This window comes from Phragmites australis, chromosome 16 (assembly GCF_958298935.1).
Source record: "Phragmites australis chromosome 16, lpPhrAust1.1, whole genome shotgun sequence".
NCBI classification, from domain to species: domain Eukaryota; kingdom Viridiplantae; phylum Streptophyta; class Magnoliopsida; order Poales; family Poaceae; genus Phragmites; species Phragmites australis.
In genome coordinates this window covers 11,091,973-11,104,448 of record NC_084936.1, presented here as the reverse complement: position 1 = coordinate 11,104,448, position 12,476 = coordinate 11,091,973, and positions in this window count along the sequence as shown.

The window sequence follows — 12,476 nt, the reverse complement described above, 5'->3', positions numbered from 1 at the left end:
TTTTGGAAGGGGTCATTCGAGGTAGCGGCAAAACAGCGATGACTGCTTCTAGGTTTGGTGGTGACCGCGAACAGATTCAGGAACGAAGACGCTAGCGTTCCAGGAGATTGGCTATGAAATTTGAGAAACCATTTGAACAAAGATGTTCATATAACTTGGGAACACAACTCTATGACATAATTTTGGGTAGATCATCCACTGAGAGGAAGAACGATCAGTAAAGATGAGACGGGTGATGGCTGCGACATACTGTGGTTGGCAATGGCGTCTTGATCGTGTCGCTGCACAAATGGAGATGGGCTCCTAGGGTCACATAGAAGACTCCATGGGACACGCCGTGATGTGGTTGGTGCATCCATACGGCTTTTGGATTGACGGAGAACGCGAATGCAAATCTGGTGCGCGCGCAGAATGCGTCCAGAAACTAGACAGCGGGTATGTCGACCTTGATTTCGATAGTTTGGCTGCTCTACTGGTCGACCGAGTTGGTGAGGGCGTGGGAAACATCATGGGACATGTACCGGTGAAATGGCTTGGTGATTTGACCTCTGGTCGGTCGGGAACATCGATGCCAATCGGCTACAGTGCGGCTGTATCACGGCTATCCGCGACAGCGACAACCGTGGCGGCGTAGATCGGGCTTTGGCCGGGGCTAGGGCTTGGCTAGGGACTTAGTATAATGCTAAAACAGTAGTAAGGGAGGAGAAGAAGGGGTCCTCACCTTGCTTTGATGGTCGAGGAAGGAGGATTCGCGAAGAAGACAATGTAGCGCATCACGGGCGATGGCAACGCACGGACATGGCAGAAGCGACTCCTAGGGCTTGGGGGCATGGAATAGGGATAGGAGAAGGCGTGCAACTCATATTTATAGGGCTAGGGACGGCTGGTTGAGGTGGAGTCCAAACCGAACATGAATTGGACGTTTCTTGATTCTAAATTGTAGTACTAGAAAAGATCTACAACTTTAGTAGTCATTGGAACTTCTGAAAATGTCATCTTGATTTCAAAAAATGCACCACAATATAAACTATTTGAACTCGAACTTATCTGCTCAGCACTGATTTCGGAGGCCATAACTCCCAGCTCCATTATCCAAAAGAGGACTTCCATGGGTTCAAATTGAAGCTCTCGATGAGACCTACAACTTTGGTATTTTCAAGATTTGCATTCGAGGCCGTTTTGAACTCCGAAACTTCATGAGAAGATGAGGCTGTCCAGGACTCCGTGAAAATTTGCAGATTTCGTGGATCATTTGTTGGGCCATCTAGAAGACTTGGCTAAGGGTTTGGACTTGAGAAATATTGAGCCCAAAGAAATTTTAGGTATATCTAGGGTTTAGAAAAGAAACTTTGCAGAGAAAATTTGAATAGGGTTTGAATTTGAATTGAGTTTGGAGTGAATTTAAGAGAAACGAAAAAGATGAGGTTGAACAAGAATAGGAGTAGATAAGGAATTTGAATTTGGATTTGGGTAGAATTTGAGAAAGAGGAGAGATTGACTTTAAACAAGGATTTGGATAAGATTTGAATTGACCTGGAGAAGGATTAGGTATGATCAAGGATTGAATAGATGATGAATTCAAGGATTTTGAATTCTAACCATTAAGATCCTTAACTTATTTACTACTAAGTTTTGTAAAAACCTTTTCAAAATCTTTTTCACTCAAAACACCAAACAAAAAGGAAAAAAAAAAGAGAACTCTAATGCATTTACCTAGCTCCTAACAAAACTCACCATGCAATGCATAAGAAATAATAACCTATATTGATTGATTGATTAAGAAAATAGGTTCTAAACCTATACTACTAGTGAAGCTATTCAATAATCTTGAAAATTTTTAGAAATTTGAGAAATTTAAAAATCAGGGTGTTACAATATACAATATATATATACACACGGTAGTGTTATTCTACACCTCCCCACCCATCCTAGCCCACCCGTGCCACAGCAGCCCATCGGCATAGCCCATCCACGTGCAACCAGAGTGTGACATGTGTCCCCGTAGCTGTGCCTGCGTGCTCCATGTGGCGCACTAGCCACACCTCCCGTGCGCCTGTGTGCGCCACATGGTCCGCTTGCCCGCCCAACGCACTTGCTCCCGTGCCACGTGACCACCCAGTAGGTGTCGGTAGTTTTACAGTACTCCTGATACTACTGAATAAACTACTAAACACTACTGAAGTAATGAACACTAGTGAGCACTATAAGACTATTCTACACCCTGGATGTTGAACAGCTATTCCAGTATGCCCAATAGTTTAGTGTTCAGTAGTTTATGGTCACAATACTGATACTACTAGCAACTACTGACAACTACTAACACTGCTAACATAAACTACTAAACAATTTTACTATAACTTAAAACTACTGAATATTGAGCTACCGACACTACTGAATAATTTTTTAATAGTTGTCCAGCTATTGACATAACTACTGAACAACAGAACTACTAACAACTATTAAAGAATTACTGGATGATAACTATTGAACACTACTGAAGAATTATTGGATGACAACTACTGAAACTATTGAGTGGGTGGCATGGGACGAGCGGCACATGGCAAACATGACACGGGTGCATGAGGCGAGCGGCGCGAGGACACGTGGTGCACGGGGTGGCATGGCTGGGTTGGGCTGGACGGGGCAAACATGTTGGGCTCGGTGGTGTAGAATATTATTCTACACCTACTAGCTGTAGTTATATATATATATATATATATATATATATATATATATATATATATATGGATGTACTATTCTACACCTATGGTGTAGAATATATATTCTAGCCCACCTCACCCACCCCAACCCAACTCACCCAACCCACCCCGACCCCCTAGCCCAACTCGCCCCCATGTCCCTGGCAGCATGCATGCCCAACCCAACTCGCCCCCTAGCCCAACTCACCCTTGCTGGGCCACGTTGGCTAAGGCTGAGGACACCTCGCCTGGGCCACACGCTGGGCTGACGCGCCCAGGCCACACAACGCTAGCCCCATGTGGGATGTCCTCCCTTTGAACTAACTAGCAGGCTGTGCAACACAATATTGAGTTTACAAAATCAGCACAATACATACATGCACAAAAGCGAAAACTACTGAATACTGACACCACCATGACATTACTGAATACTAACACTACCATGACACTACTTAACCACCTACTTACCAATGACTACTAAACAAAAATTACTGATACTACCGAGTAACTACTGATGCTCTTGGCAACTACTGATCACTAGGGCCATGAACCAGCTACTGGCAACTGATGAAACAAACTATTGAACAAAAACTACTAACAATACTGATACTACTAATAACTACTGACAACTACTGAACAATTTTACTACGACTTAGAACTACTGACAGTACTGAACAAAACTACTAACATTAGGGCATGAACCAGCTATTGACAACTACTGAACAAAAACTACTAACACTAGTGAATAAACTACTAATACCACTGGAAACTACTAATAACTATTGACACTACTGACATAAACTATTGAATAATTTTACTATAATTTGGAACTACTAAATAACTACTGACACTATTGAACAAAACTACTGAATAAAACTATTAACACTACTGAACAAACTATTGATACTACTAGCAACTACTAACACTACTGACATACACTACTAAACAGTTTTAATATAACTTGGAACTACTGAATACTAAACTACTAACAACTACGGCAAAGATGATGAGTAACTTAGTAGTACATCTCAACAACTACTAAACTCCTCAACTACTATGAGCTCTTAAACAACTATTGCATTGGAGGGAAGAGTTTTTATATACAAGCAAGTTCCTAACGATGTGTTAGTACATTTTAAGAGTGTAAGACTGTAAGATGCTCAATTAAACCAGTTAGAGGGCATAAAAATGGTGCAAATAGTTATTTTAGTTTTTAGATGATGCCTTAAAAAAAGAGAAGAAGCTATTATATGATGAAAATGATCAGCCACTTACGACTTGCCTAGCATGTCTCGCACTTCCTGACACCACTAGAAAAAGCAAACGATAGAATAATCTCTGCCACTAGCGTGTGGGGCCTGACCAACCCAATGTTCGTACCGACACTCACCCGCCACGTTCCACTAGAACCCCCTCCCAGCCGTGCTTTAGCCTTGCTTTCTGACATATGACCGACACCCCTCGTCCACGTGAGCCTCCAGCCTACGCACTCCATTGGTCAGCCCCGTCACATGTGCGTGGGCAATGCGGGCATGGAGTTTGGCTTGGCCAAGCTGGGTGTAGAATATCTCTCTCTCACACACATATTGCTCTGTGTAATATCCCCAGATTATAATAGGTTCTTTGTATATTGTCACATCTATATGTGTATATATACTACCACAAGGCCTTCATGGAATATAAGTTGATATTCCTAACATGTTATTAAAGCTAGTTTTCTTTAGGGACAGAACAACTCATCCCGAGATCTATTCCACGATCGCAGCTCTTCTCGTCGGCTCTAGATCAATTTGCTACAGTAGCTAGTACTGTTCCTCTTCCCTTTTCCCGACTACCACCTCGTGATCCAGCCAGATCCACCCATCTTTGTCCACCCCGTGCCTCTCCGCATCGCTGCCCAGCGCGCTCCTGCCCCAACCACTCTGAACCTGAGCCACCTTCGCCCAATACGTCTGGATCCGCCTTTAACCTGACTGGATCTGTCGGCCTTGACCCTACCCGCTGCCTGCTGCTCCCGCCCCTAGGCTGCCACCCCTTTGCCGGTTGCCCCCGCTGGTCACCTCTAACGCCTGCCTGCCGTTTGGTTCTTGAAGCCTGCCCGTTGTGTGCCTTCTGCTCTGTAACAGAGTCAGCTCTAGGTCAAGAAAAGAAAATAAAGCAAAAAAAGAAAGAAAGAAAAAACAGCAGCACATTGCTTCTTTTGCACTCTCACCGTTGACCGTCGCTTCTCTTTTACGCTCTTGTCGTTGCTTGTTTCTAATTACTTGCACACTCGCAGTTGTTCGCTGCTTCTTTTGCGCTCTTGCCGTCGATCGCCACTCCTCCTTTTCTCTCTCGTCGTCATTTGACCCTTCTTCATGATGTCATCGAGCACCATTTTTGTTCCTCGATACTCGGTGATGCTACTTGGGCTAGTGATCCTTCTAATCACTGGTCTATTTCTACCTATTGTGTTTTCCTTGGTGGTTCTCTCATTGCTTGGAAGACTAAAAGGTAGATTACAATTTCTCGTTCTAGTGCAGAGACTGACTTGTGAGCTATGGCATTGTTGACAGCGGAGCTAAGTTGGTTATGATGGTTACTTTTGAATTTTGGTGTTTCTTCTCCTGCATCTACTCCTATTTACTCAAATAGTATATGTGCTATCAGTATTGCTTGGGATCCGGTGAAGCATGAGCTCACCAAGCATATTGGTTTTGATACTTCTTATACATGGACACATGCACATGATGAGGTGATTGCTTTTCAGTATGTCCTTTCGGGCTTCAGTTGGTTGATTTATTCATAAAGGCATAGAGTATAGCTCAACATATGTTTTATCTCTCCAAACTCAGTTTGGTTGACCCACATGAGTTTGAGGGGGTGTTAGATATATATTACTCTGTGTAAAATCCCCATATTATAAGAGATTATTTGCATCTTTTCACATGTACATGTGTATATGTACTCGATCAGGACCTCCAAGGAATATAAGTTGGTATTCCTAACATATTTAACCCTTCATGGTTCAAATCAGGGGAGAACATAGAGCTCCAAAGACCCAAGTACACACTTAACATATCTAGGTCTAGATGGTGCACATGTTTAGTACTAGGTGGTGTACAAGAGGTGAAATTAAATTGCTAGTAATTGAGATTTTATTTTTTCCTAGTGTTAGTGCACTCAAGTTAGCTACTCTAGCTTTGCCTTGGGTTCAAATTCAACTCATATACGCTCAGTTGTTGGAAGGTGTTGACGTGAAAAGATGCTGTGCCAAATACGGAGCACCTCGTGTGCAATATCCAATGAGCAATACCCAGGATACCCTGGTTGTGGTGCTATGTCGTCTAACCTTCATCGTCACCCACTCTCGGGAGGGACCCGTTGAAGCGTGGATAACAGATGGCTTGTCCTTAGTCGTCGAGATCAAGAACAGGTAGCAATGTAGATTGGAAAAGAGAAGAGACTATAGGATCTAGGCCAAAAGATAAAAATAGAAAGTTATGTAAATTATGTTTCATCGACTGGATGATGTCTCTTAATCGGCCAGGACCCTCTCATATTTAAAGGGCGGTAGGTCTTAGCCATACAAAATCAGGACTCCTAATTCAAACTAAACAAAACTTACATATATGATTCGTCTATGCCTTTTGATCCCAAACTTTCTATAACTAACATATCTTTCCTTAGTTGATCACTTAAACTCTCATATATCTACCTGAATATCCTTTATTGCAGTTCAGCTTTCCTAGATTTGAATACGTGCTTGATCCAGACATTTGCTTGAAGAACGACTGCTCGGTTTAATCATGTGCTCAAATTTCGACCAGTCACTGCTCAGTCCGAACAACTTCTTGAACTCAACCAACTCTTCGGACTTGACTATCCCTTCAGTTTTGACTATCTCCTTGAACTTGACCACTGTGGTTGGAGATCATCATGGCCGAAGATCACCTAGTCAGAGATCACTGTGGTCGAAGATCATCATGGTCGAAGTTCACATGGTTAGAGACCACCTTAGGAATAGACCACCTTCACGCATTCGACCAGGCCCAATAATATTCCTTTAAACCGATCATCACTGCCATAACCACTATAGATGTAAGATCTTGTCATCAACACATACCTCCCATTTTTTGGTAAACCTATATGTTTGACACAAAACAATATCCTCAGTTGTAGCTCAGAACGATGGTAACCAATACATCGGCTATGTTTTATCTAAGTACTTTGCCACACACTAGGATAATGCTTCTTTAAGTATCATCCATTAATAGCTTTATGCAATTTCTCTTCTTGCAAGGTTTCTAACAAATAGGAATTTTTGGGGACGATACTTATAACTCTGTATGGACCTTCCCTTCTATAAAGCCACATGCAAAACTTATTGTCTTTTGACCCAATCGGCAGGATAGTCTTCCATACAAGATCTCTAATTTGAAATGACTTTGCTCTTACCTTCTTGTTATAGGCTTTGTCTACTCTCAATTTGTCCTTCTCAATTTCTCTCAAAGACTGGAATCTCTCATTCATCACTTTCATCAATCATGTCTATCATTAGATCATAATAATCTACATCCGACAGGTTATTCTGCTCGACCAACCTCAAAGCACCAAAGTTTACTTCAGCAGGTAGTACAACCTCTTATCCATAAATAAGTTCATACGGTGTTACTTTAGTGGCACCATGTCTAGAAATACGGTGTACACATAAAGCCTCTGATAGAACTTCATGCCATCTTTTGGGGTGCTCCTCTATTTTCTTCTTGATAAGCTTATTAAAATTTTATTATTAGACTTGGCTTAACCATTGGCCTGAGCATAATATGGAGATAATAAATTGAGAAGCTTAATTTTTAATGACTCAAAAAATTCAAGTACCTGATATGACATAAATAAAGTACCTTGATCTGTAGTTAAAGTTTACGGAATGCTGAATCTATGAAAAATATGCTTCAAAATAAAATCAATTATCTCCTTGTGTGTCATGTTCTTGAGAGGAATAGCTTCAGCCCACTCGGTGAAAATTACAGTAGCCACAAAAATAAAGCGATGACCTTTAGACGATAGAAGATATATTTGACCAATGAAATCCAAGCCCCATCCCCGGAACGGCCATGGTTTAATAATAGGATACATCATAGCAGCATGAACTAATTGAATATCACCAAACTTTTGGCATGTCTTACATCCCTTATAATATCTGAAGCAATCATTAAGCACAGTAGGCCAATGAATTCAATTCTTTTCAATAACCACTCCATCTTGCGTGTTGGTTGATGTGTGCCACATATGCCTTCATGTACCTCTCCCATAGCAATTCTTGCTTGATCTGAATCCAAGCACTTGAGAAGCAAACCATCCACAACTCGGTGATATAGATCATCATTCAATAATGCATATTTGAAGGCTTGTCGCTGAATCTTTATATCAACACTTTTGCTTGGATCTTTCAAATAATCAATCAAAGGTCTTCTCCAATACTTAGATTCAGTCATTTCAACCTTTCTCAGACTGGAAAAGACATAACCGAACCCAATAACTCATGTCAAGCTATAAAATGATCAACATTTTCAAGCATCGATGTTTCAATCACAAAGAATTTGCTCTATCAACTTGATAACCAAATGCGTGTTATGCTAAGTCATTAGCTCTAAAATTATCATCTCTAGACACATGACTGATAGCAAAATCATATAAGATGGCAATAATGTCTAGACATTTGTCAATATATCGACCACATTAACCTAGAACAGTTGCTTGTCTACTTGCATCTCTGCAAACTTCAATCATCCTTCATTGATGACTGATTGAATTTGTCGATGAAAAACATTGCAATTGTCAGTGGCATGAGAATAAGAATTATGCCACTTGCGGTAAGCTCGTCTCTTTAGCTCATCCAGCGGTGAAATTACATGACCATGAGACAAGTTAATATATTTTTCCTGTAGCAAGTAATAAAAAATTCTATCACACTTTGCTACATCAAAAGTAAACTTGACATCTTCTTGCCGATTCTTAGGAGGCATCAGCTTGAGAGTAGAGCAAACGAATGGTTTGGATTTAGAGGACCAGGCCTATTCAACCACACACATATCAATGTCGTCATCATCCGAGTTCTTAGATTCATACTCGAGCACGTGAACGTTAGAACGATCCACTTTCACTTTATCATTTGACCTCTGAAAATTTCTAAACTCTTTAACCCGGCTCTCTTATGTCAAATCTCTTTGCAAGACTTGACTAACATCCTGAAAATCATAACCTTCTAACTTTTCTTTAAGATGAGACAATAAACCCGAATAAGCTAATTCGGCTAAGCCTTTTTTCAAAAAATGTTAAGTTAAAACATTGGTTCTTTGTATCTCTAAACCTTCTAATGTAATCAGCAACATGTTCATTTTATTTTTGTTGAACCGATGTCAAATGTGAAAGTCTTAATTCAGTGTCAGCACTATAAAAGTATTCATGAAATTTCTCTTCTAGTTAAGACCACATATGTACAAAATTAGGAGCAAGGGATGTAAATCATGTAAAAGTAGTTCCAGATAATGACAAAGGAAACAATCTAATTTTCAGGATATCATTGGAACTAGTTTCACCTAATTGCACGAGAAATTGACCCACATGCTCCCTAGTTGTTCTATTATCTTCCCTAGTGAATTTCACAAAATCAGAAACATTGAAACCACAGGGGTATGAGACCGTGTCATAGTGTTCGGGATATGGCTTTTAGTATGCACAAGCTTTTCTTCTAACTTCCACACCGAATTGCTCCCTTAGCAAAGTAGAGTGTTCTCGCATGATTTTGGCATAATCAGTCACAGTCCGAGCAGGGTTAGCTATTGGCTCATGCGGTGATGTATGCAAATTCGGCACATAGGAAGTAATAGGAGGTGGCGTAGCGAAGCATTCCACATATGTCGACCCATAAGAGATGCCTGATCCTTGCGGTGGTATAGGCGGAACACTATATGGTATGGTTTGGTAGTATGGTGTCTGCACAGTAGGATAACTTTTGGCTCTATAAGTTTGAGCCGAAGTTGAAGTATGGTGCTTAATATATGGTGTTTGATACAGGTTTTGTGTTACATCAGTTTTAATAGCATGAGTAGTGACATGACTAGGTGCAACACTACCCGTATAATTTTGGCCATCATGAGGATTATTCAAGTAAGAATAAGAAGCACTAGGTAATTTATTAACAACAATAGAAGGAATTGAAGTATTAACATTACTAGGTAATGTAAAACTAAATGCTGAATTCTCTCAACCAACATATTCTTAACCATCCTTTGGACACTATTAGCCATAGTCGCACTGACAGATTGATCGATCATGTTAGCGACATCCTCATGCGAGGAATGGAGTTGAGCACTTACAGTGGCTGGTACCTTAGGGTTTTGGACGGTAGGCGATGGAGAATCTTCCTTCTTGAACACACATCTTTACATAGCACGAGAGTAGTTGTTATCGATGTTGCTCCAAGGTGACCTCGATAGCCATACGCGCTTCTTCCGACAACTCGTCATAGGTCGCCATGATGATGTTATCTTTGTCAATCTTTGAAGTAGACATGTCTAGAGCTTTTTTGGCTAAAAGGCAGCCGAAAGATTCGAGTCCCCAGCGGAGTCACCAAAAAAATGTGTTGACGTGAAAAGATACCGCACCAAACATTGAGCACCTCGTGTGCAATGTCCACTAAGCAGCACCCAGGATACCCTGGTTGTGGTGCTACGTCGTCAGAGCTTCATCGTCACCCACGCTCGGGAGGGACTCTGTCGGAGCGCGGATGACCGGTGACTTGTCCTTGGTCGTCGAGATCAAGAACATGTAGCAATATAGATTAGAAAAGAGAACGAGACTATAAGAGCTAGGCAAAGAGATAAAAATGAAAAGTAATGTAAATTGTGTTTAATCGATTGGATGATGTCTCTCAGTCAGCAAGGACCCTCTCATATTTAAAGGGAGGCATGTCTTAGTCGTACAAGATTAGGACTCCTAGTTCAATCCGAACAAGACTTACATATATGATTCGGCTATGCCTTTTGATCTCCAAACTTTCTATAACTAACATATGTTTTCTTAGTCGACTATGTAAACTCCCATATATCTACCCGTGTATCTTTTATTGTAGTTCACCTTTTCTTGATTCGACTACGTACTTGATCCGAACATCTACTTGATGAACGACTTCTAGGTTCAATCACATGCTCAAATTCGACCACTCACTGCTCGGTCCAAATTACTTCTCGAACTCAACCAACTCTTCGGACTTGACCAGCCCTTTAGTCTTGATTAGCTCCTCGGACTTGACCAGCTACCCAGTTCAACCACCCGGTCGGAGATCACCGTGGTCGAAGACCACCATGGTCGAAGATCATTGTAGCTGAAGATCACCTGGTTGGAGATCACTGTGGCCGAAGATCACATGGTCGAAGACGACCTTAGTCAGACCACCTTAATCAAAGACTACGTTAGCTAGGGACCACCTTAGCCAGAGACCACCTTCATGCATTTGACCAGGCTCAATAATATCTCATTAAGCGGATCATCACTGCCATGACCACTATAGATATCCAATCTTATCATCAATGGAAGATATGGGTATAAACTCTTACCATTCAGGTTCAAGTTCTTCTCAACTCAAATGTTGATGACAATTTCTTTTTAATACAATGCCATCTAATTTCTCTTAGGTTGGTCATTTTTTTTTCTAGGTTCAACACATCTGCTGATAGAATCGGTGAGGCATCTTAGCAGAGAAGTTTGCATTACAAAAGTAAACCAAAATGATGGAGCCCTGCAACATGCGCATTGAATAGCCAGAGCTTCTACAGTTCTCATTCATAGGAAAAATAGAAACAGAATCTGGCCGTCCATTGTGGACTAATTTTTTTGGTGGATCTTCTCTTGGTCTATGCAACTTGAAGAGTTTCTGATTATTGATGTTTGAAGACCCTTATATTTTCTTCCTTCCATACATTTAATTTCTTGTGTGTTGCAATGCATAGTGTAGTCTTAACTCTAAAAGAGAAATATGATATGCTGTAGACCATTTACATCAAATAGAAAAGGACCGAGTGAGTAAGAAAATTTTAGTGATACCAATATTTGGCGAAGTCTGTGAGTTTTTGCCAATCAAACTCTCTTTCTCCTTTTCTATCAAATGTTTTTTTTTTTTTTACTTTTCATGGTCGTCAAAATACAACTTTGTTCAATACTTCTAATTTCTCTATCTGGTGACATACTATGCTTATTTTAATTTTAAGCTTTGGAATAGTATTTCTAATACAAATTTGAGAATAGCAGAATATAAGAGATGGCCTATTGTTTGAGCATTTCTGTCAGAACTAAAAAACAAACCTATTTGTGGACTGGAGCTTTTTTATATATAAAAAAATAGAGGTACGCAGAGTTTTTGTCTTAGACATATATTGCCGAGTAATAGAAAGCTCTCTAGGAGACTATAGACACTCTCACTCAGTGTGCAATTTGAAGAGTTACTGATTGTTAATGTTGGAAAAAATCCCTTTTTTTTTCCGTCCACATAGTTTACCATGTAAGGATGGCAACCTTATTGAAATTTCCTATGTCATGCAATGCATAGTGTAGTCTAAAGAAGAGAAAAATGTTAGGTTACAAACCTCTTTGAAACCACATTATTTTACTTGTTGTGAACATGCATATAATATAGTTGGAGCTGCTTTTTGGTTTTAGCCTCTTCATGTTGTGCAAAAACAATTCACGTCAGAAAAGATGAACAGAAAGCCACACTACACATGAAGATTGTTGGAA